Here is a 22,980-nt window from a genome sequence, read left to right as displayed (position 1 = left end):
GGGAAAAATAAAAAATAAAACTAGAAAACAAGTATCAAAATGGTAGCAGTGAGACTTGACTTGTCAATAATTACCTCAAATTTATATGGATTAAAATCTTCAATTAAAAGACATAATAGGGTGACTGAATGAATAAAGAAAAAAACAAGACAACTATATACTGCTTAAAAGATACATCACCTCTTTGGACATGCACAGACTGAGAGTGAAAAGATGAAATGAGATATTGCAAATAGTATGCAAAAGAAAACAACAGAAGGAATAATTATAATCTCATAATTTAGAATTTAATAAAAGTAGACAAGGACAGTCATTATATTATGATAAAGAGTTCAACCCAGCTAAGAGGAAATAACAGCTCTATTTATATACCCATAATCAGAACAAACACATAAAGCAAATATTAATAGATCCAAAAGGAAAAAGACTCCCAATACAATAGTTGAATGGGATATTAACATTCCACTTTCAGAAATGGACACGGGGCTGGCACTGTGGCATAGCAGGTAAAGCATCCCATATGGGCACTGGTTCAAGTCCCAGCTGCTCCACTTCTGATCCAGCTCTCTGCTATGGCCTGGGAAAGCAGTAGAAGATGGCCCAAGTCCTTGGGCCCCTGCCCACTCGTGGGAGACCCAGAAGAAGCTGCTGGCTTCAGATTGATGCAGCTCCAGCAGTTGCGGCCAATTGGGGAGTGAGCTAGTGGATGGAGGACCTGTCTCTCTCTGCTTCTTCTCTCTCTTTTTAACTTTGACTTTCAAGTAAATAAATAAATCTTTAAAAAAAATTCATGGAGAAATGGAGTTAGGGTCTGTGTGTGGCAAATGGGGTAAAGCTGGTACCTATGACACCACCATCTCATGTGAATAATAGTTTTGAGTCCTGGCTGCTCCAGTTCCTATCCAGCTCCCTGTTGATGTGCCTGGGAAAGCAGTGGAAGATGGCCCAGGTACTTGGGCCCCCTGCCATCCATGTAGGAGACCTGGATGGAGTTCCAGGCTCCTTGATTCAGCTTGGCCCAGCCCTGGCCAGTTAACCAGTAGATGGAAGATCTCTTTCTTTGTTTCTCTGTCTCTGTAACTCTGCCTTTCAAGTAAATAAATATATCTCAACTTATTGCTACCTCAATGAACTAGAAAGAAAAGTCAAAGTCAAAACTGGTGGAAGAAAACATCCAGTAGAAATAAAGGAAATAAGGACTTTAAAAATACCCTCAAAATGATGAGCTGATTCTTTGAAAAAATAAAGAGAACAAACTATCTCAACTAACAAAAAAAGGAGGGAAAAATCATGTAAGTAAAAATGAAAAGAGACACTAATGCTGACACCAAAGACATGCAATGGATTATTCTATATCATTAGAGACAATTGTACAGGAACACAATTTATAACCTAGAGGAAATGGACAAATTCCTGAAAACATACACCTCACCAAGACTGAATTATAAAGATAAAAAAAAAAAAGGAGGACCCACTAAATAAAGAAAAACAAAGCGATTTTTAAAACTACATTATAGTCAAAAAACTCAATGCTCCATTAAATAAAGAGTTTAACTGGCCAGTGCCGCGGCTCAGTAGGCTAATCCTCTGCCTTGCAGCGCCGGCACACCGGGTTCTAGTCCCGGTCGGGGCGCCGGATTCTGTCCCGGTTGCCCCTCTTCCAGGCCAGCTCTCTGCTGTGGCCAGGGAGTGCAGTGGAGGATGGCCTAAGTACTTGGGCCCTGCACCCCATGGGAGACCAGGAGAAGCACCTGGCTCCTGCCATCGGATCAGCACGGTGCGCCGGCCGCAGCACGCCGGCCGCGGCGGCCATTGGAGGGTGAACCAACGGGCAAAGGAAGACCTTTCTCTCTGTTTCTCTCTCTCACTATCCACTCTGCCTGTCAAAAAAAATAAAAAATAAAAAATAAATTAAAAAAAAAAGAGTTCAACTAATATAAAGAATAGTTCAGCAGAAATATAGGCAAGGGCTATAAACAATAATCAAATGAAAAGATGTCAATTTCATTGATGTGCGGTAAATTTTAAAATAATCACAGATCTCAAAAATAAAATGTAAGCACCCTATGATAAACAATCATGAAATAATAATACAAAATACCTAATATGGGGCTAGTGCTGTGGCGTAGTGGATAAAGCTGCTGCCTGCAGTGCCAGCATCCCAAATGGATGCTGGTTCAAGTCCCAGCTACTTCACTTCCAATCCAGCTCTCTTCTATGGTCTGGGAAAGCAATGAAGACAGCCCAAAACCTCCTGCACCCACATGGGAGACCTAGAAGCTCCAGGCTCCTGGCTTCAGATTGGCTCAGCTCCAGCTGTGGCGGCCATTTGGGGAGTGAACCAGCAGATGGAAGAAATCTGTCTCTCTGCCTCTGCCCCTTTGTAACTTTGCCGTTCAAATAAATAAATAAATCTGTAAAACAAAATACCTAATACTAAATATGATGGAGCCAGAGAATTCAATAAATATTTGTTGGTTTATCACTCAAATAATTGTAAACTGTATTGTTGTAACAGTAAATATAAGTAGTCTTCAGGAAGAATGGAAAAAAGCAACAAAGCAAAACCAAGGAACAAACAGTTTGATTGTTGAATCCAGACATTTAAAGAATTATAAAAATTTCTTTTAAAACTTAATCCAGGCCGGCGCCGCGGCTCAATAGGCTAATCCTCCACCTGCAGCGCCGGCACACCAGGTTCTAGCCCCAGTTGGGGCGCCGGATTCTGTCCCGGTTGCTCCTCTTCCAGTCCAGCTCTCTGCTGTGACCTGTGAGTGTAGTGGAGGATGGCCCAAGTGCTTGGGCTCTGCACCCGCAGAGGAGACCAGGAGAAACACCTGGCTCCTGATCAGTGCGGTGTACCGGCCGCAGCAGCCATTGGGGGGGTGAACCAGCAGAAAAAGGAAGACCTTTCTCTCTGTCTCTCTCTCTCACTGTCCACTCTGCCTGTCAAAAACAAAACAAAACAAAACAAACAAAAAACCAACTGAATCCAAAATATAGAATAGGGAATTCTTCCAGATCTGTTCTATGAGGCCAGCATTATCTGGATACCAAAACCAAACAAGAATGCAACAAAAAAAAAGTAAGTTACAGACCATCATCCTTGATGTACAGAGATAAAAAAATTCCTCAGGAAAATACCAGCAAACGAAATCCACCAGCAGATTTAAAAGATGGTTCACCATTATTAACTGAAATTTATCTCAGGGGTGCAAAGATGGTTTAATATATGCAAATCAATAATATACTATATCAACAGAATGAAGAATAAAAAATAATCACCTCAATAGATGAAAAAGGAATTTGATAAAATCCAACATTCCTTCATAATAAAACCTCTGAATAAATTTCAGTATAAAGGGAATGTGCCTCAACATAATAAAGACCACATATAACAAGAAAATAGCTAAGGTAACACTGAATAGGGAAAAACTGAAGGCTTTCTAAGACTTGGAACAAGACAAAAATCTCAATTTTCACTACTTTTATTTAATACCATGTTGGAAGCCCTTCCAGAGCAATTAGACAGGTAAAAGAAAGTGTACCCAAATTAGAAGAGAGGATGCCAGATTATAACTGTCTACAGGTGATACAATCACATATAGAGAGAATACCAAAGACTCTTCCAAAGATTTATTAAAACTAATAAATAAATTTGGCAGTTTTAGGATACCAACTCAATGTACAAAACTCAGTTATAACCAGTTGTGATGTCCCTGAAAAACAAATCAAGAAAGAAAACCTATTAACAATAGCTATCAATAGAAAAGAAAAGAAACCAGAGGGATAAATTTAATGATATAAAAGATCTCTACAATGAAAACAATAAAATTTTGATGAAAGACACCCTATATTCATGCTCATGGATTGGAATAATAAATATTGTTAAGTGTCAATAGTCCCTAATGCAATTTATGGATTCAGTAATTCCTACCAAAATTCCAATGATCTTTTTTACTAAAGAAAAGCCACTCTAAAGTCTGTATGGAACCACAAAAGAATCAAAATTGCTAAAATAGTCATTATAAAAAAATAAAAAAAGAGGCATCACACTGCCTGACTCCAAATGTATTACAAAGCTGTAGTAATTCAAATAGTAGGGTACTGGCATAAAAACAAATAGACCACAGGAACAGAATAACAATCCTAGAAGTAAACCCACACATCTATAGCCAACTGATCTTTGACAAAGATGCCAAGAAAATGCATTAGAAAAAAAGTACAGTCTTTTCAATAAGTGGTTCTGGGAAATTCTGGCTATCCATAAGAAGAATAAGACTACACCCCTATCTTTCACTGTATACTAAAGTCTATTCAAAAAGCATTAAAGACCTAAAAGTAAGACCTAAAACTTTGAAAGTATTAGAAAAAAGTATAGGGGACACTTCAGGATATTACAGTGAGCAAGGTTTTGTTTTCTTTTGTTTTGTCAGCTCCCCTCTACCAAAGCACAGGAAACAAAAACAAATGGGATTTCATCAAACTAAAGAGCTGCCCAGCAAAGGAAACAAGAGTGAAGAGGCAATCAAACGGAAGAAAATATTTGCAAGCCAAGTAACTGTTAAGAAATTAATATCCAGAATACATAAAGGAACTCAGTAGCAAAAAACTCCAAATAATCCAGTTAGATTGGCTACTATAGAAAAAAAAACAAAAGTAACAAGTGTTGGTGAGAATACAGAGAAAAGAGCACACCCTTGCACAATGTTGGTGGGAATGTAAATTAGAACAGCCATTGTATCGCTTCTTGGCCTTTTGGCTAAGATCAAGTGTAGAATAGCCATTGTAGGAAGCATGGAGTTTCCCCCCAAAAATAGAATTATCATATGATCCAGCAAATCCACTGCTGGGTCCAAGGGAAATCAGTCTACTGAAGAGATATTTGCATTTCCATGTATATTGCTCAACAACTCACAAGTAATGGAAACAACATGTCTACCCACTGATGAATGGATAAAGAAAATGTACATACACACAACAGAATACTGTTCTATTAAACTGGATGAAATCTTGTCATTTACATTATTAGTGTGGCTAGAAATAGAAGTTTAAGTGAAATAAGCTAAGCACAGAAAGACAAGTACCCATGTATTCTAACTCATATGTGGAATCCTAAAATTTTAATCTCACAGAAGTTGAGTAAGTAATGGTGGTTACCAGAGGTGGGAAAGAGTCAGATAGAACATACTAAGGTACTGTTAGATAAGAATAAAAAGTTCTGGTGTTCTGTCACATTGTAGAATGACTATAGAAGATAATGTATAATACACTTCTATTTTAAAAAAAAGTATTCTTATGTTCTCACTATAAATAAATATTAAATAGGGAGCAGGCTTTTAGCCTATCCCATGTCCCACAATGGAGTTCCACACTGGAATACCTTGATTCGATTCCCAGCTCCGGCTCCTGACTCCTGCTTGTTGCCAATACAGTGGCATGGAGGCAGCAATGAAGACTGAAGCAACTGGGTTTTTGTTATCACATGAGATACCTGGACTGCATTCCTGGTTCCAGGCTTCAGTCTCAGCCCAACAATAGCAACTGTAGGCATCTGAAGAGTGAACCAGTAAATGGGTGCTGTGTCTCTCTGCCTAATACATTTTTAAAATAAAATTTAAGAAATGTTAAATGCTTGAGGAGATGGACAGGTTTACCATGATATGGAACAAAACAGCACATGGTACCCATAAATATGTACAATTTTTATGTTGCACTTAAAAATTTTTAAATTATTTTTTTAAATTATAAAGGGAAATCAATGAAATCAGAAGAAGTAAGCCTCCAATAAGGCTGATCAGGAAAATAAAAAAGAAATTACCAATGCAACAATGAGCATGGGGAGAAAAAAATAATATAAATGTAAGATGAATATTCAAAGGACAATGAGGAAACAGTATAGAAAACTATGTAGGAGATTTCAAAAAACATATGAAATAGATTTCTTCAGAGACATCAACATCCAAAACACGTAATAAAATCTATATAGCCTCTACACAGAGATTATGTATCTATTAAAGAAACTGAATTTGAAGGTTATAATGTTTCTACAAGAAAACCTCAAGCATAGATGGCTTCACTTGAGAATGCGATCAGGCAGACATTCAAGGAAAAATTAATACCAGTTTTACAGAAACAAAGTTGAGCTTTTTTAGAACAACCTGCAAATTCATTAAATGCAAGATCGTTACAAGAAAACTATGCACTAAAGAGATTAAAAAGAAGACTACAGATTACATTACAGATGAAAACTATGTTCCCATGTGTGTATACATGCAAAAACTATTAAGTTGTGTTACATATATCCCAGTAATAAATAAAAAAGAGGAAACACCATTACAAAGTGGAGTTTATCCCAGGAATTTAAGGTTAACATTTGAATATTAATCTATATACTTAATAATTTAATAGATTAAACGGGGTACTTCAAAATGTTCATGGAAGGGATCAGCACTGTGGTGTAGTGGGTAAAGCCTCTGCCTGCAACGCCAGCTTCCCATATGGGTGCCGATTTGAGTCCTGGCTACTCCACCTCTGATCCAGCTCTCTGCTGTGGCCTGGGAAAGCAGTGGAAGATGGCCCAAGTCCTTGGGCTCCTGCACCCACCTGCATGGGAGACCCAAAGGAAGCTCCTGGCCCCTGGCTTCAGATTGGCATGGCTCTGGCCATTGTGGCCATCTGGGGAGCAAACCAGCGGAATGATGATCTTTCTCTCTCTCTGCCTCTGCAACTCTGCCTTTCAAATAAATAAATAAATCTTTAAAGAAATGTTCATGAAAATGAAATTAAAAGACAGTGTGCATTTTTTTTCATGAACCTTTTGAAGACCTCTCATGTTATCCGAACAGTTAACAGAAAAAACATTTGTCCTAACATCTATTCCTGATAAATCAGATCTCTCAGGAAACTGTAGTCAGTTTTTCTATAACCTGTGAGATAAAAATGATTTTTTAAAATTTTTGAAGCATTTAATAAATTGAAAAATGAAAACCAATGAAGAATATTCAAGAGCTTTCAATTGTAGTCCAGAAAGACCAAAATAATTACAAGTTGCTTTGTACAGAATAAGTTTGCTTACCATTGGTCTGTGCAGAAAATCTTAAGGCTTCTAGAATAAAGTGAGTATGGCAGAGTTGCAAGATTCAGAGTCAATATTCAAAAGTAAATTCTTTTTTTATGCTAGCAGCAGTATGAAATTGGAATTTAAAAAACTTGTAATATCAAAAAAAGAATAAGAGATAAGTTTGAGAAAATGTATAAGACCTGCATGCTGATAATCTATTTGCTCACCTGCTTAGAGAAACTGAAGAAAGCTTAAACAAATAGATGTTTTTTCTTCATTACTTGAAAGACAAAATATTGTTAAAATGTCAGTTTTGTCAAAATTGATCAATGGATTCAATGCAAATTCCAATCAAAACTCCCACAGGATTTTTGTGGAAACTGATGATTCTAAACTTTCTTTGGAAATGCAAGGGATCCACAAGAGCCAAGCAATTTACAAAAAGAAGAATGGAGTTGGAGGGCTCAAATTAATTTAAAGACTTATTATAAAGCTATATTCACAACAATACATTAGCAGCAGAAAGAAAGGCATATAGACCAATAGAAAAATATTCCAGAGCTGGCAACATTTTGTACAACTGGTTTTCACAAAGGCGTTAAGGCAAGTAAGTGGTGAAAGGATCATCTTTTCAACAAATACAAGTGTAAAAGAAAAAAAAAACACCTTGATCTTTATCTCAATGTCATATATACAGAAGCTTACCTAAACATCAATGCTACAAAGCTATGCAACTTCTATAAGAAAACCTAAGAACAAATCTCAGTGGTCCTAGATTTATCAAAGAATTCTTAAGTATGACATAAAAAGCATCGATTTTTAAAATGAAAACAACAAACTGGACTTCATCAAAAATCTAAACTTTTACTCTTCAAAATCTACAATTCCAAAATGTGAACAGTGAGCAAAAAATCTGTTCTGATAAGAGATATGTAGTTAGGATATACACAGAACTCTAACAACTTATTTATACGAGTTGTACAAGTTGTTACATAATAAGTCAAACAACCTAGTTTTTAAAAATTAACAAGAGACTAAAATTAAAGAAATCTAAAGTATGGTCTTTAGTTAATAACAGTGCATCTGTACTGACTCATTCATTATTTATAACAAATGCACCATACTGATGTATAGTTAATAGGAGGAACAAAGTTTGGAATTATAGGAATGATCTGTGCTAGCTTCACAATTTTACAGTAAATATAAAAATGTTTTAGTAATTCAAGTTCATTAATTTTTTTAAAATGAGTCAAAGATTTATACATATACTACATAAAAGAATTTATCAAAATGACAAATAGGTGGGTGGACCTTTAGCATAGTAGCTAAGGTGCCAGCAATTCCACATCAGAGTACCCGAGTTCAGTTCTCAGCTCAACCTCCAGACTCCTTCTTCCTCTATTGCAAGTGCTACAAGGCAGTGGAGATGGCTCAAGATTTTGGTTACTGCCATTCACATGGGAGACTTGGCTAGCATTCCTCATTCATGGCTTTTGCTCAGCCCTGACCATTGCAGGCATTTTGGGACTGAAACAGTGGATGGGAGTTCACTATATCTGTCTCTCACTGAACTACACATGTACAATTTGTGCATTTTATTTATTAATTCATTAAAATAATTACCTCATGGGGTGAGCATTTAGCCTAGTGGTTAATATACTAGCTAAAAACCCCCATGTCCCATACTGGTGTCAGCTTCCAGCCAATGTAGACCTTGGGAGGCAGCAGGTACTCAAGTAGATGAGTCCCTGACACCCATTTGGGAGACCTGGATTGAGTCCTGGGTTCCTGTTTCAGTACTTCCTGCCAGGCCTAGCCACTGCAGGTATTTGAAGTTAACTAGTACATAGGAGTGTGCATTCTCTCTCTGCCCCTTGAATAAAACAGAATTCTCTGTATGTCCCTCCAGTGTGAACCTTTAGCTAAGTATTTTCAAAGAGTTGTTTACAAGATAATCTATTTGCTCACCTGCATCCATTGTCTTTCCCCTGGAACTTCACCTCTTCCCCATCACTCTCCTAAAACATTTTTTCAGTTCCCACAGAACTAGCCTCTCAGCAGTGTTGAACACTATTGACAACTTCTTGTGAAATACTGGAATTCTTCACGTCTCAGTTCTAGGCCCTTGCTTCTCTCCTCCCCTCACCGATTTTATTCTCTTGTCTTTACACAGACTTCTCCACTAAGTCTTGACACTTCCTCCTGGATTCCTTAGTATAATTTCAGATAGCATGTTCTAGAACAAGCCATAATTTCCTTCCTCAAGCCCATTACAGTATTTCTTATTCAGTGAATAGTAGTCTTTCTAATTCTGAAAACTAGAAGTCTAAAAATTCTTTGGACTTCCCTTTCCCACAACCCATATCCAGATCATAAATAAGCTCTAGTGATTTTCCCTCCTAATTGAATTTTTTGATACTTGGTTTCTTTCCATTTCTTTTTTAAAAAATGATTTATTTTTTATTATTTTTTATTTTTTTATTATTTTATTATTTTATTATTCACTTCCCAATCAGCCACCATAGCCAGAGCTGTGCCAATCCAAAGCCAGGAGCCAGAAGCCAGGAGCCAGGAGCCAGGAGCCAGGAGCTTCTTCCGGGTCTCCCATGCAGGTGCAGGGGCCCAAGGACTTGGGCCATCTTCTACTGCTTTCCCAGGCCACAGCAGAGAGCTGGATAGGAAGTGGAGCAGCCGGGTCTCAAACCAGTGTCCACATGGGATGCCGGCACTCTAGGCCAGGGCGTTAACCTGCTGCACTACAGTGCCGACCCCATCTTTCCATTTCTACCACTATGACTTCAGTCAACAACATCATCTCTCAATTACATTGCTACACGTACCCAATCTATTTGCATCATTCTGATCCCTTTACAAATGATTCTCTAAACTGCAAAGAGTATCTATTTAATGCATTTTAACTGTTCTTTGGATGAAATCCAAAATCCTTAACTATGGCCTAAAGGGCCTGGATAGTTTGACCTCTATCTCTATTTGAAGCCTTATTTTCCACTACAGGTCTGTTTTTATATACTATTCCTTCTATCGGTAGTAAGCCCCTTGGCATGTAACTCTTACATATGAAGATACTTTAAAAAAATTCATGGAAAAAGGAATTAAAAGGTAAATTTGTGTGTGAAATATTTTGAAATACATGAATTCAGATCTTAGTTTAGAATTACATTTTTAAAAAAGGCATACATTGGCCTGATTACCTGCTCAATATACCATGTCCCCTCCACAGCAGTTATCAGAGTTCCACCTTAGTTTTGCTTGATGGATTATCTAAATTAGATAACTACCCATAAAATCCTAGTTTTACTTGGTAGATTACCTGAACAATCCCGTCAGTTGCATAACTGTAAAAATCACATAAGGTAAAGATTTCTAAACACAAACATTTCTAAATAAATTAGTGAAGAATTAGAAAGTATTTGATCCCAAATGAAGTAACATGAACTTTGGTGTCATATTTAAGATGGATTTCAAGCAACCCTCTTAACCAAAGCCCAGTTTTTAACCAGAAATCCAGTTAAACCATCATTGCATCATTTCTTCTTCAGTGTGTTTCAGAGGTGATGACTATGTGCCAGGCCCTGAGGACATAACAGTAAATCTGACAGATAAGGTCCTGCACTCATATAACACATGCTTTAAGTAGACTCACTTTTCATTTTAAAAGTTGCTCTTGGGGCCGGTGCTGTGGAGTAGCAGTAGTAGCCACCTGCAGTGCCAGCATCCCATATGGGTGCTGGTTCAAGTCCCAGCTGCTCCACTTCCAATCTAGCTCTCTGCTATGGCCTGGGAAAGCAGCAAAAGATGGCCCAAGTCCTTGGGCCCATGCGCCCATGTGGGAGACCGGAAGAAGCTCCCGGCTCCTGGCTTCATATTGGCCCAGCTCTGACCACGGTGGCCATCTGGGGGAGTGAACCTCTCTCTCTCTTTCTCTCCACTTCTGCCTCTCTGTAACTCTGCCTTTCAAATAAATAAATAAATAAATAAAATTTGGGCGGGGGAAGCCATTGTAATCCATAAGCTGTACCTTGGAAATTTATATTCATTAAATAAAAGTTCAAAAATAAATAAAAAATTTTTTAAAAAAGTTATTTTTGTTTTAAAGCCAAACTACTTGTTTCCTAACCTCTGTGGGTGTTTATTATTTTCTAAAAATAGATCTTTACCTTTTTGATGACTGTGAGGTAATCTTATTCTATGTTACAGAAACCTTGCTATTTCCTTGTCATATTTTATCAAACATATAGACCCAAAGAGCTTTAATTGTCTACTTAATTATAATTGTAGGTGCAATCAGAATAAAAGATACAAAGAATTAAAATGAAAAAAAATACCTGCTCACAAAAGAACCCCAGAGAAAAATACTGCATATCCCAGAAACAACACCCAAAAGATAAAGCTTAGAAACCAAATAGTTGAGAAATCAAACCAATATGTCAATATGATAGTAAATAAGCAGTAGACACAAAAAATATTTAAATCAGTAATTCATAACGCAGACATGAATCAGAAGAATGAATCTTGAACACACTTAAGTTTTTTTTTTTTTTTTTTCATTGCGTTGATGGCCTTATACTGAGTTCATATACTAAGTTTTAAAACTTGAACTTACAGAATGACTGGCTTCAATAAGGAGAGTTATTTGCTGTCATGGAGACAGTTCTTCTACTCTGAAATTTGTGTGCTAATATAGAGATTAAATCTACAACCAGATTAGGAAATCTTGATAATATACATGGTTACTCTTCCTTTTATTTTCTTCAGAATCCCTTTAAAATGAACCAAATTGGAAATACTCTAAGATGATTTACTAACTTGTTCATTTAATAATATCCATTAATAAATCCAAGATATCACGCCACCACTGGTGGTCCTTTAACACAGCATAAACATGCAGATATCTTAAAACAGAGGGTATCTTAAAACTCTGCAGACATTATGTCACATATTTGCCTTGGTAATTATGCTAGAGGACTTACAGAGGTCAGTTTCATTCTATTGCTATCAAGTGTTACAAATTTAATCCAAAATGTATCATTTGTGTATTTTAAAAAGGTAGTTCATAATTTCATCAAACACATTATTAAATTATTAAATACTGTTCTAAGGGAGAAATTCCAATAGAATATTACTGTTCTCTCAGGTTGATACAACCTATATTCAAAACTTAAATACAAAATTTCTAAGACATACAAAAAGTTTTCACATACATCAGTATTTGAACCTTCATTTATTCAACAGATATTTAAGGCACTGCAGTGCTAATTCTATACCAAGCATTGTCTGTACAGTGAGGATATGATGGCGATTCCTACAGTAACTTTTTTATAGCGCTTATCAGAATGTGGTTTCAGAACAGCAGAACCAGTATCACCTGGGGACTTGTTAGGACTCACCCCAGAGACCTATCAGAAACTCTGGAGGTGAGACCCAGCAATCTTCGATTTAACAAGCCCTCCAGGTGACTGACACATATTATAGTTTAAGAATCATTGGGGCTGATGCTGTGGCGCAGTGGGTTAACACCCTGGCCTGAAGCACCGGCATCCCATATGGACACCAGTTCCAGACCTGGCTGCTCCACTTCTGATCCAGCTCTCTGCTGTGGCCTAGGAAAGCAGCAGAAGATGGCCCAAGTCCTTAGGCCCCTGCACCCATGTGGGAGACCCGGAAGAAGCTCCTGGCTTTGGATCAGCACAACTCCAGCCATTGTGGCCAATTGGGGAGTGAACCAGCGGATGGAACACCCCCACCCCCCGTGTAACTCTTACTTTCAAATAAATAAATAAAACTTAAAAAAAAAAAAGAATCATTGCCCTGGGGTCAGCACTGTGGCATAGTAGGTTAGACCTCTGCCTGTAGTGCTGGCATCCCATATGAGTATGGGTTCAAGTCCCTGTTCATGTGCCTGGGAAAGCAGCAGAAGACGGTACAAGTGCTTGGGCCCCTGAACCCAGGTGGGAGACCCAGAAGAAGATCCTGGATCCTGGCTGCAGCTCATCCAGCCCTGGCCATTACAGCCATTTGGGGAGTAAACCAGCAGATGGAAGACCTCTCTCTCTCTGACACCTCCTCTCTAACTCTGCCTCTCAAAAAAAATACTCTTTTTTAAAATAGGAGTCACTGTCTTAGCCCCTTTATCTATTAGAAACTTGAAGGTCAAAGAATTTAGCACATTTGAGGTAGAAAAGCTACTCATTTTCACCACCTATACTCTGAGCTTAAAAAGTGGTATATTATATGGGTGCCCAATAATCATTTGTTGGATGGAGAAGTGAATGAATCATCCAGAGTTGTGTTATCATCCAATTATGGCAATACCCCAAGAATATAATCCTCCATGTTGAAACTATATGAGAGGGCTATAAAAAGTTCATGGGAGAAGGTTGATTTCAAGATGCCCAAATAGGGACCAGCGCTGTGGCACAGTGGGTTAAGCCATTGCCTACAGCACCAACAACCCATATGGGTGCTGGTACAAGTCCTGGCTGTACCACTTCCCATCGAGATCCCTACTAATGAACCTAGGAAAGCAGCAGAAGACAGCCCAAGTACTTGGGCCCTACACCCACATGGGAGACCATTATGAAGTTCTTGGCCTCAGCCTGGCCAAGCCCTGCTGTTGTAGCCATTTGGGGAGTGAACCAGCAGATGGAAGATCTCTCACTGCCTCTTCCCTTCTCTCTGTAACTCTGCCTTTTAAAATAAATAAATAGATTTTTTAAAAAAGGAAAGAAAAAGGCCAAATAGAGGTAACCTTCATTTACCTCTTTTTCTGAGGAACAGAACCAAGAAAACAAATGAATAGCTGCATATCAAGGTGAGGGCCCAAGGACAAAGACTAAAACATAGTAAAGGAATAATGGGAACATGGTAGGATATGGAGACCTGGGATGGCAGCCTAGAGAGAGGAACAAAGAAAATGTCAACTAAAACTTCACCCCACAGCTGGAGAAAATCCCTGTTGTAGGAAAGAAGGCAAGTATAGAACCTCAGCAGAGCCCATCTGCATTAGTTGGGCAAGCACAGAGCTGAGAGAAATCCACAGGTGCCACAGACTAGGAGCTTAGTAAGAGAGCTTACGGGAAAACTGCTTGCTTTGATTCAGAGAAGGAATTCGCATATCACCCACAACCATCAGAGCACTGGCTGTGACAGTGTGGTACTACCTGCAGAAAGGTGTCACTCTAGGAATCCAAACTACCCTAGAGGACAGAAACCCCTGCATATCCCTGTCCTACGGCCCCATAGATGTTCTTTAACACTACAAAAAAAGCCTCACAAATCCAACTAGACCAAGCAGAGAGACTCTGACCCTAACACCAAATCCATGCAGCATTTTGCACTTTTAGGGATGGGGAACAGAACACAGGAAGGATCCTGCTCACAAAACTCTAGAAGAAAAGGGCATTTGCCCCCTCAGACTTGAGGCCCACCTAACACCCTCTTTCCTGACCACTCACTGCTTGCTACCACTGAGAATCGAGCACACCAGGACTCCTAGCCACAGTTCCCAAGACCCTAGCACAGGCTCCCCCTTGCCACTCAGAACTGTGCCCTGGGAACTGTGTGTATTCTTGGCCCACTCTGAAAACACACTTCCTGAAGCTTTGGCACCTCCCAAAGATAGTGGGTGCGCGGTTGCATGCCTGGCTCATTCCCAGCACCAGCCTGTTCTACTCCCAGGACCAACACTACTCCGGTGACTCCTGCTTCTCCCTCAGGCATTGTCTGGGGGTCCAGATACCAAGCCCACTCCAGGAGTCACTCCCATCCTCTTAGAACTGGCCTGCATCTCATGGTGCAGCTAGAGGTATAGGTACCTGGCTTACTCCCAAAACCAGCACTTCTCCCATGACTCCAGTCCCTTCCTTGGGCAGCAACAGAACCAGATTCAGGGATCCAAGACACCACGCCAGACTGCAAGCACACCCTGGACCCTCCCCCCGCCACTGCTGTCATCAAATACAGTAAAAGAAGGTTCAGAGACACTACTACTAAGATATCCAGTTCTAACTAAAGCCGAAGCAGTCTGTCAAACTGACAACAAAGACAAATATTTAGGAAAAAGCATCCATCCATGAAAACCACCCTTTAAAAGAAACAGCAACAGCTGAGAATCGGGAGCCAAGATGGCGGAATAGTGAGGGCGCACACCGATAGTCCGGGAAAAGATAGTTTAATAAAAGTGGAGTTACGGTAGCCTCAGGAAAAGGATCAGGAAAAAACTGCAGAGGAAACTCTTCCGGATATAGTGTATGTGACTCGGAGGACCTACGGGGAAGCAAGGTTGCCCACCGCGTGGAAGCCAAGCGGTAGGAGCTGCGGGAGCCGCGGGAGCCGCACTGCAGAGTTTGCGCACCAGCGCTGGAAGGGAGGTGAGACAAAAACTTCTTGGTAATCCCAGACATTGGCGGGGAAAGGCAGAAAGAGCCTGCAGAGAACGAGGCCTGAAACCCCACTAGGGACAGTTCACCAGGCTGGCTGGAGGAGAGAAAAAATCGAATGAATAAGGGGAACCAGCACGGACATTAGCCTCTCTCTCCACTCACCTTACAAAGCCAAGCAAGATAAAGCACAGGCGCCATTTTACATAAGTAAAGCGGGCGCCCGCCACTTTGCATATGTAAAGCGGGTGCCCCTCATTAGCCAAGCAGAAAAACCTGACTCTGGTGGTGAGAAATAACAGGAGGTTAACACGTAATGAAAGTGTGGAGCTAACCAACTGAGACTGTGAAAAACTGAGGGGGACAAGAGAACTCACCGAGTACACAAACTCCGTAACCTGGGCAACCTGGTGAGACTGTCCTGAAATCTGAGACCACACTGAGGGCTGCATAAACTCTTTGTGTGGTCCCAGCAGTAAGCAAATGAATATCCACAGGAGCCAAATTCATACATCAAATACTCTCAATTCCACTCAGCTGTGTGGAATTACTTTCCAACTGAGTCAAAAAAAAAAAAAAAAAAAAGAGAGAGAGAGCGAGCGAGCCAGTGAGAGCTAGCAAGAGAACAATCAGGGTGAATCACCTTTGGCACACCCTTAACCCTGAAGAACCAAACAGAGCTCTTTGGCCACACCCATCACAGCCTCTAAGGATCCATCAAAAGCAGACAGTCCTCTTAATCTAGAGTCACAGTATAATGAGAAAAAACACCACACTGAAGAAACCAAAGAATATCTCCAATATGCCAGACAACAAATGCAAAAACAGAGGTAACAAGAACAAGGAAGACACTATGACGCCCCCAAATGAAATAGACACCCCAATTCAAGATTATGAAGATGATGAGATAGAAGAAATGCAAGAAGTAGATCCCAAAAAATTGATAAGAACATTAAGAAGTTCTCGAAAACAAATTCTCGAACTACAGAAATCCTTAATGGACAAGATAGAAAATCTCTCTCATGAAAATGAAATATTAAGGAGGAATCAAAATGAAATGAAACAACTAGTACAACAGGAAACTGTGATAGTGGTGAGAAATCATAATGAAATGAAGAATTCAATAGATCAAATGACAAACACATTAGAGAGCCTTAAAAACAGAATGGGTGAAGCAGAAGAGAGAATATCAGACTTAGAAGACAAAGCACAGGAAAATATACAGTCAAACCAAAGAAAAGAAGAAGCAATTAGAAATCTAAAAAATATTGTCGGGAATTTTCAGGATAGTATTAAAAAAACCAACATTCGGGTTCTAGGAGTTCCTGAAGGCATAGAGAGAGAGAAAGGATTAGAAGGCCTGTTTAGTGAGATACTAGCAGAAAATTTCCCAGGTTTGAAGAAGGACAGAGACATCCTAGTACAGGAAGCTCACAGAACCCCTAATAAACATGACCAAAAGAGATCCTCACCATGACACGTTGTAATTAAACTCACCACAGTGAAACATAAAGAAAAGATCCTAAAATGTGCAAGAGAGAAACGTCAGATTACTCTCAGAGGATCTCCAATCAGACCCACAGTTGACTTCTCATCAGAAACCCTACAAACTAGGAGGGAATGGCGAGATATAGCCCAGGTACTAAGAGAGAAAAACTGCCAGCCCAGAATATTATATCCTGCCAAGCTCTCATTTGTGAATGAAGGTGAAATAAAGACCTTTCACAGCAAACAGAAATTGAAAGAATTTGTCACCACTCGTCCAGCCCTGCAAAAGATGCTTAAAGATGTGTTACACACAGAAACACAGAAACACGGTCATCAATATGAAAGAAAGTAAATGAAGGAAACCTCACACCAAAAGATCATAGGAAGTTCAAAACATATATTAGAAAATATCTTTGGCAAATGGCAGGGCAAAGTTACTATTTATCAGTAGTCACATTGAACGTTAATGGCCTGAACTGTCCAGTTAAAAGACACCAATTGGCTGATTGGGTAAAGGAACAAAACCCCTCTATTTGCTGCTTACAAGAAGCACATCTTTCCAACAAAGATCCATACAGACTGAAAGTGAAAGGCTGGAAAAAGATATACCATGCCAACAAAATGAAAAAAGAGTGGGTATAGCCATCTTAATATCAGACAACATAAACTTTACCACAAAAACTGTTAGGACAGACAAAGAGGGGCACTTTATAATGATTAAGGGATCAATTCAACAGGAAGATACAACGATTATCAATGTATATGCACCTAATTACAGGGCACCGGTTTATGGAAAAGATTTGTTAAGGGACTTAAAGGGAGACTTAGACCCCAATACAATAGTACTGGGGGACTTCAATACTCCACTCTCAGAAATAGACAGATCAACAGGACAGAAGATCAACAAGGAGACAGTAGATTTAAATGACACTATAGCCCAAATGGATCTAACAGATATCTACAGAACATTTCATCCTACACAGAAAGCATTTACATTCTTCTCAGCAGTACATGGAACCTTCTCTAGGATTGACCACATACTAGGCCATAAAGCAAGTCTCAGCAAATTCAAAAGAATTAGGATCATACCATCCAGCTTCTCAGACCATATAGGAATGAAGTTGGAAATTAGCAACTCAGGAATCCCTAGAGCATATGCAAACGCATGGAGATTGAACAACATGCTCCTGAATGAACAATGGGTCATAGAAGAAATTAAAAGAGAAATCAAAAATTTTCTGGAAGTAAATGAGGATAACAGCACAACATACCAAAACTTATGGGATACAGGAAAAGCAGTGTTAAGAGGAAAGTTTATATCAATAGGTGCCTACATCAAGAAACTGGAAAGTCACCAAATAAATGAGCTTTCAATGCATCTCAAGGATCTAGAAAATCTGCAGCAAACCAGACCCAAATCTAGTAGGAGAAAAGAAATAATTAAAATCAGAGAAGAAATCAAGAGGATTGAATCCAAAAAAAAAAAAAAAACACTACAAAAAATCAGCCAAACGAGGAGCTGGTTTTTTGAAAAAATAAACAAAATTGACACCCCATTGGCCCAACTAACTAAAAAAGGAAAAGATCCAAATCAATAAAATCAGAGATGAAAAAGGAAATGTAACAACAGACACCACAGAAATAAAAAGAATCATCAGAAATTACTACAAGGACCTGTATGCCAGCAAACAGGGAAAACTATCAGAAATGGATAGATTCTTGGACACATGCAACCTACCTAAATTGAACCAGGAAGACATAGAAAACCTAAACAGACCCATAACTGAGACAGAAATTGAAACAGTAATAAAGGCCCTCCCAACAAAGAAAAGCCCAGGACCAGATGGATTCACTGCTGAATTCTACCAGACATTTAAAGAAGAACTAACTCCAATTCTTCTCAAACTATTCAGAACAATCGAAGAAGAGGGAATCCTCCCAAATTCTTTCTATGAAGCCAGCATCACCTTAATTCCTAAGCTGGAAAAATATGCAGCATTGAAAGAGAATTACAGACCAATATCCCTGATGAACATAGACACAAAAATCCTCAATAAAATTCTCGCCAATAGAATGCAACAACACATCAGAAAGATCACCCATCCAGACCAAGTTGGATTTATCCCTGGTATGCAGGGATGGTTCAATGTGCACAAAACAATCAATGTGATACACCCCATTAACAGACTGCAGAAGAAAAACCACATGATTATCTCAATAGACGCCGAGAAAGCATTTGATAAAATACAACACCCTTTCATGATGAAAACTCTAAGCAAATTGGGTATAGAAGGAACATTCCTCAATACAATCAAAGCAATTTGTGAAAAACCCACGGTCAACATCCTATTGAATGGAGAAAAGTTGGAAGCATTTCCACTGAGATCTGGTACCAGACAGGGATGCCTACTCTCACCACTGCTATTCAATATAGTTCTGGAAGTTCTAGCCAGAGCTATTAGGCAAGAAAAAGAAATTAAAGGGATACAAATTGGGAAGGAAGAACTCAAACTATCCCTCTTTGCAGATGATATGATTCTTTACTTAGGGGACCCAAAGAACTCTACTAAGAGACTATTGGAACTCATAGAAGAGTTTGGCAAAGTAGCAGGGTATAAAATCAATGCACAAAAATCAACAGCCTTTGTATACACAGGCAATGCCACAGCTTAGGAAGAACTGCTAAGATCAATCCCATTCACAATAGCTACAAAAACAATCAAATACCTTGGAATAAACTTAACCAAGGACGTTCAAGATCTCTACGATGAAAATTACAAAACCTTAAAGAAAGAAATAGAAGAGGATACCAAAAAATGGAAAAATCTTCCATGCTCATGGATTGGAAGAATCAATATCATCAAAATGTCCATTCTCCCAAAAGCAATTTATACATTCAATGCAATACCAATCAAGATACCCAAGACCTTCTTCTCAGATCTGGAAAAAATGATGCTGAAATTCATATGGAGACACAGGAGACCTCGAATAGCTAAAGCAATCTTGTACAACGAAAACAAAGCCGGAGGCATCACAATACCAGGTTTCAGGACATACTACAGGGCAGTTGTTATCAAAACAGCATGGTACTGGTACAGAAACAGATGGATAGACCAATGGAACAGAATTGAAACACCAGAAATCAATCCAAACATCTACAGCCAACTCATATTTGATCAAGGATCCAAAACCAATTCCTGGAGTAAGGACAGTCTATTCAATAAATGGTGCTGGGAAAACTGGATTTCCACGTGCAGAATCATGAAGCAAGACCCCTACCTTTCACCTTACACAAAAATCCACTCAACATGGATTAAAGACTTAAATCTACAACCCGACACCATCAAATTACTAGAGAGCATTGAAAAACCCTGTAAGATAGAGATACTGGCAAAGACTTCTTGGAAAATACCCCAGAAGCACAGGCAGTCAATACCAAAATTAACATTTGGGATTACATCAAATTGAGAATTTTCTGTACTTAAAAAGAAACAGTCAGGAAAGTGAAGAGACAACCGACAGAATGGGAAAAAATATTTGCAAACTATGCAACAGATAAAGGGTTGATAACCAGAATCTACAAAGAAATCAAGAAACTCCACAACATCAAAACGAACAACCCACTTAAGAGATGGGCCAAGGACCTCAACAGACATTTTTCAAAAGAGGAAATCCAAATGGCCAACAGACACATGAAAAAATGTTCAAGATCACTAGCCATGAGGGAAATGCAAATCAAAAAACCACAATGAGGTTTCACCTCACCCCGGTTAGAATGGCTCACATTCAGAAATCTACCAACAACAGATGCTGGAGAGGATGTGGGGCAAAAGGCACACTAATCCACTGTTGGTGGGAATGCAAACTGGTTAAGCCACTATGGAAGTCAGTCTGGAGATTCCTCAGAAACCTGAATATAACCCTACCATTCAACCCAGCCATCCCACTCCTTGGAATTTACCCAACGGAAATTAAATTGGCCAAAAAAAAAGCTCTCTGCACCTTAATATTTATTGCAGCTCAATTCACAATAGCTAAGACCTGGAACCAACCCAAATGCCCATCAACAGTAGACTGGATAAAGAAATTATGGGACATGTACTCTATAGAATACCATACAGCAGTCAAAAACAATGAAACCCAGTCATTTGCAACAAGATGGAGGAATTTGGAAAACATCATGCTGAGTGAATTAAGCCAGTCCCAAAGGGACAAATATCATATGTTCTCCCTGATTTGTGACAACTAACTGAGCACCAAAAAAAGGAAACCTGTTAAAGTGAAATGAACACTATGAGAAAGGGTGACTTGATCAGCCCTTGCCCTGACTGTTGATGAACAACTTAATACGTTTTCCCTCTTAGTATTTTTGTTTTGTTTGTTCTACTTAATACTTTTGATTGAATACTTAAATCAATACACAGTTATTCTATCCAGCGCCGCGGCTCACTAGGCTAATCCTCTGCCTTGCGGCGCCGGCACACCAGGTTCTAGTCCCGGTCGGGGAAACCAGATTCTGTCCTGGTTGCCCCTCTTCCAGGCCAGCTCTCTGCTGTGGCCCGGGAGTGCAGTGGAGGATGGCCCAAGTGCTTGGGCCCTGCACCCCATGGGAGACCAGGAGAAGCACCTGGCTCCTGCCATCGGATCAGCGCGATGCGCTGGCTGTAGCGCACCAGCCGCGGCGGCCATTGGAAGGTGAACCAACGGCAAAGGAAGTCCTTTCTCTCTGTCTGTCTCTCTCACTGTCCATTCTGCCTGTCAAAAAAAAAAATACACAGTTATTCTTAAGTGTTGAAACTTAACTGAAAAGTGATCGCTGTTAAATATAAGAGTGGGAATGAGAAAGGGAAGAGATGTGCAATTTGGGATATGCTCAAGATGACTTACCTCAAACAGTAGATTTAGAAACATACCAGGGTATTCCAATTCAATCCCATCAAGGTGGCATGTACCAATGCCATCTCACTAGTCCCAGTGATCAATTTCTATTCACAATTGATCATAATGATAGGACTATGAGCTAAAGGGATCACATAAACAAGAGTAGTGTCTGCAAATACTAGCTGATAGAATAAAACAGGGAGAGAACGATCCAACATGGGAAGTGAGATACACAGCAGACCCATAGAATGGCAGATGTCCTAAACAGCACTCTGGCCTCAGAATCAGCCCTTAAGGCACACGGATCTGGCTGAAAAGCCCATGAGAGTATTTCAGGCATGGAAAGCCAAAACAATCTGGCAAAAAACAAAAACAAAAACAAAACAAAACAAAACACACAAAAAAAACCCTAAATGAAAGATCTCCGTGAGTGAGATCCCAGTGGAAAGAACAGGTCATCAAAGAAGGAGGTACCTTTCTCTGAAGGGAGGAGAGAACTTCCACTTTGACTATGACATTGTCTAAATATGATCAGAGCTGGTGAACTCAAAAGGCTTCCATAGCCTTGGCAAGTCATGACAAGAGTCTAGGGTGATTACTGATGCCATAAACAAGAGTGTCAATTTGTTAAGTCAACAACAGGAGTCAGTGTGCACTTACTCCTCATGTAGGATCTCTGTCCTTAATGTGCTGTACATTGTGATTTAATGCTATAACTAGTACTGAAACAGTATTTTACACTTTGTGTTTCTATGTGGGTGCAAACTGTTGAAATCTTTACTTAATATATGCTGAATTGATCTTCTGTATATAAAGAGAATTGAAAATTAATCTTGATGTGAATGGAAGGGGGGAGGGAGTGGGAGATGGGAGGGGTGTGAGTGGGAGGGAAATTATGGGGGGGAAGCCATTGTAATCCATAAGCTGTACTTTGGAAATTTATATTCATTAAATATAAGTTAAAAAAAAAGGAAACAGCAACAGCTGATAAGGCAGAGGTGCAAGTATCAATATAGTGACCCAATTAGTATGAAAAACCACAGCAAAATGATGCCCCAAAAGGAACATAATAATACTTCAGAATAATACTCCAAAGAAAGGGAGATTGAGAAAATGTCTGAGAAATAATTTGGAGATTGATTATTAGGA

The 22,980-nt window shown here is 39.3% G+C and overlaps 2 protein-coding genes across 7 annotated transcripts in view; one reads left to right on the top strand and one right to left on the bottom strand.

Annotated features, from left to right (window-relative positions):
- Positions 1-4,654, top strand: part of MNS1 (meiosis specific nuclear structural 1) — a 229,406-nt gene extending 224,752 nt beyond the window's left edge. The window contains exon 13 of the mRNA XM_070054243.1: positions 4,437-4,654. The gene's annotated coding sequence lies outside the window, so the exon portion shown is untranslated. The remainder of the gene's footprint in view (positions 1-4,436) is intronic.
- The window catches only part of TEX9 (testis expressed 9), a 74,481-nt gene that overhangs the window by 16,225 nt on the left and 35,276 nt on the right, over positions 1-22,980 (bottom strand). The gene's annotated exons all lie outside the window — the stretch shown is intronic.

This window comes from Oryctolagus cuniculus, chromosome 12 (genome assembly GCF_964237555.1).
Source record: "Oryctolagus cuniculus chromosome 12, mOryCun1.1, whole genome shotgun sequence".
NCBI lineage: Eukaryota > Metazoa > Chordata > Mammalia > Lagomorpha > Leporidae > Oryctolagus > Oryctolagus cuniculus.
The sequence above is the reverse complement of the archived record's forward strand: the minus strand, read 5'-3'. Positions and strand labels throughout refer to the sequence as shown.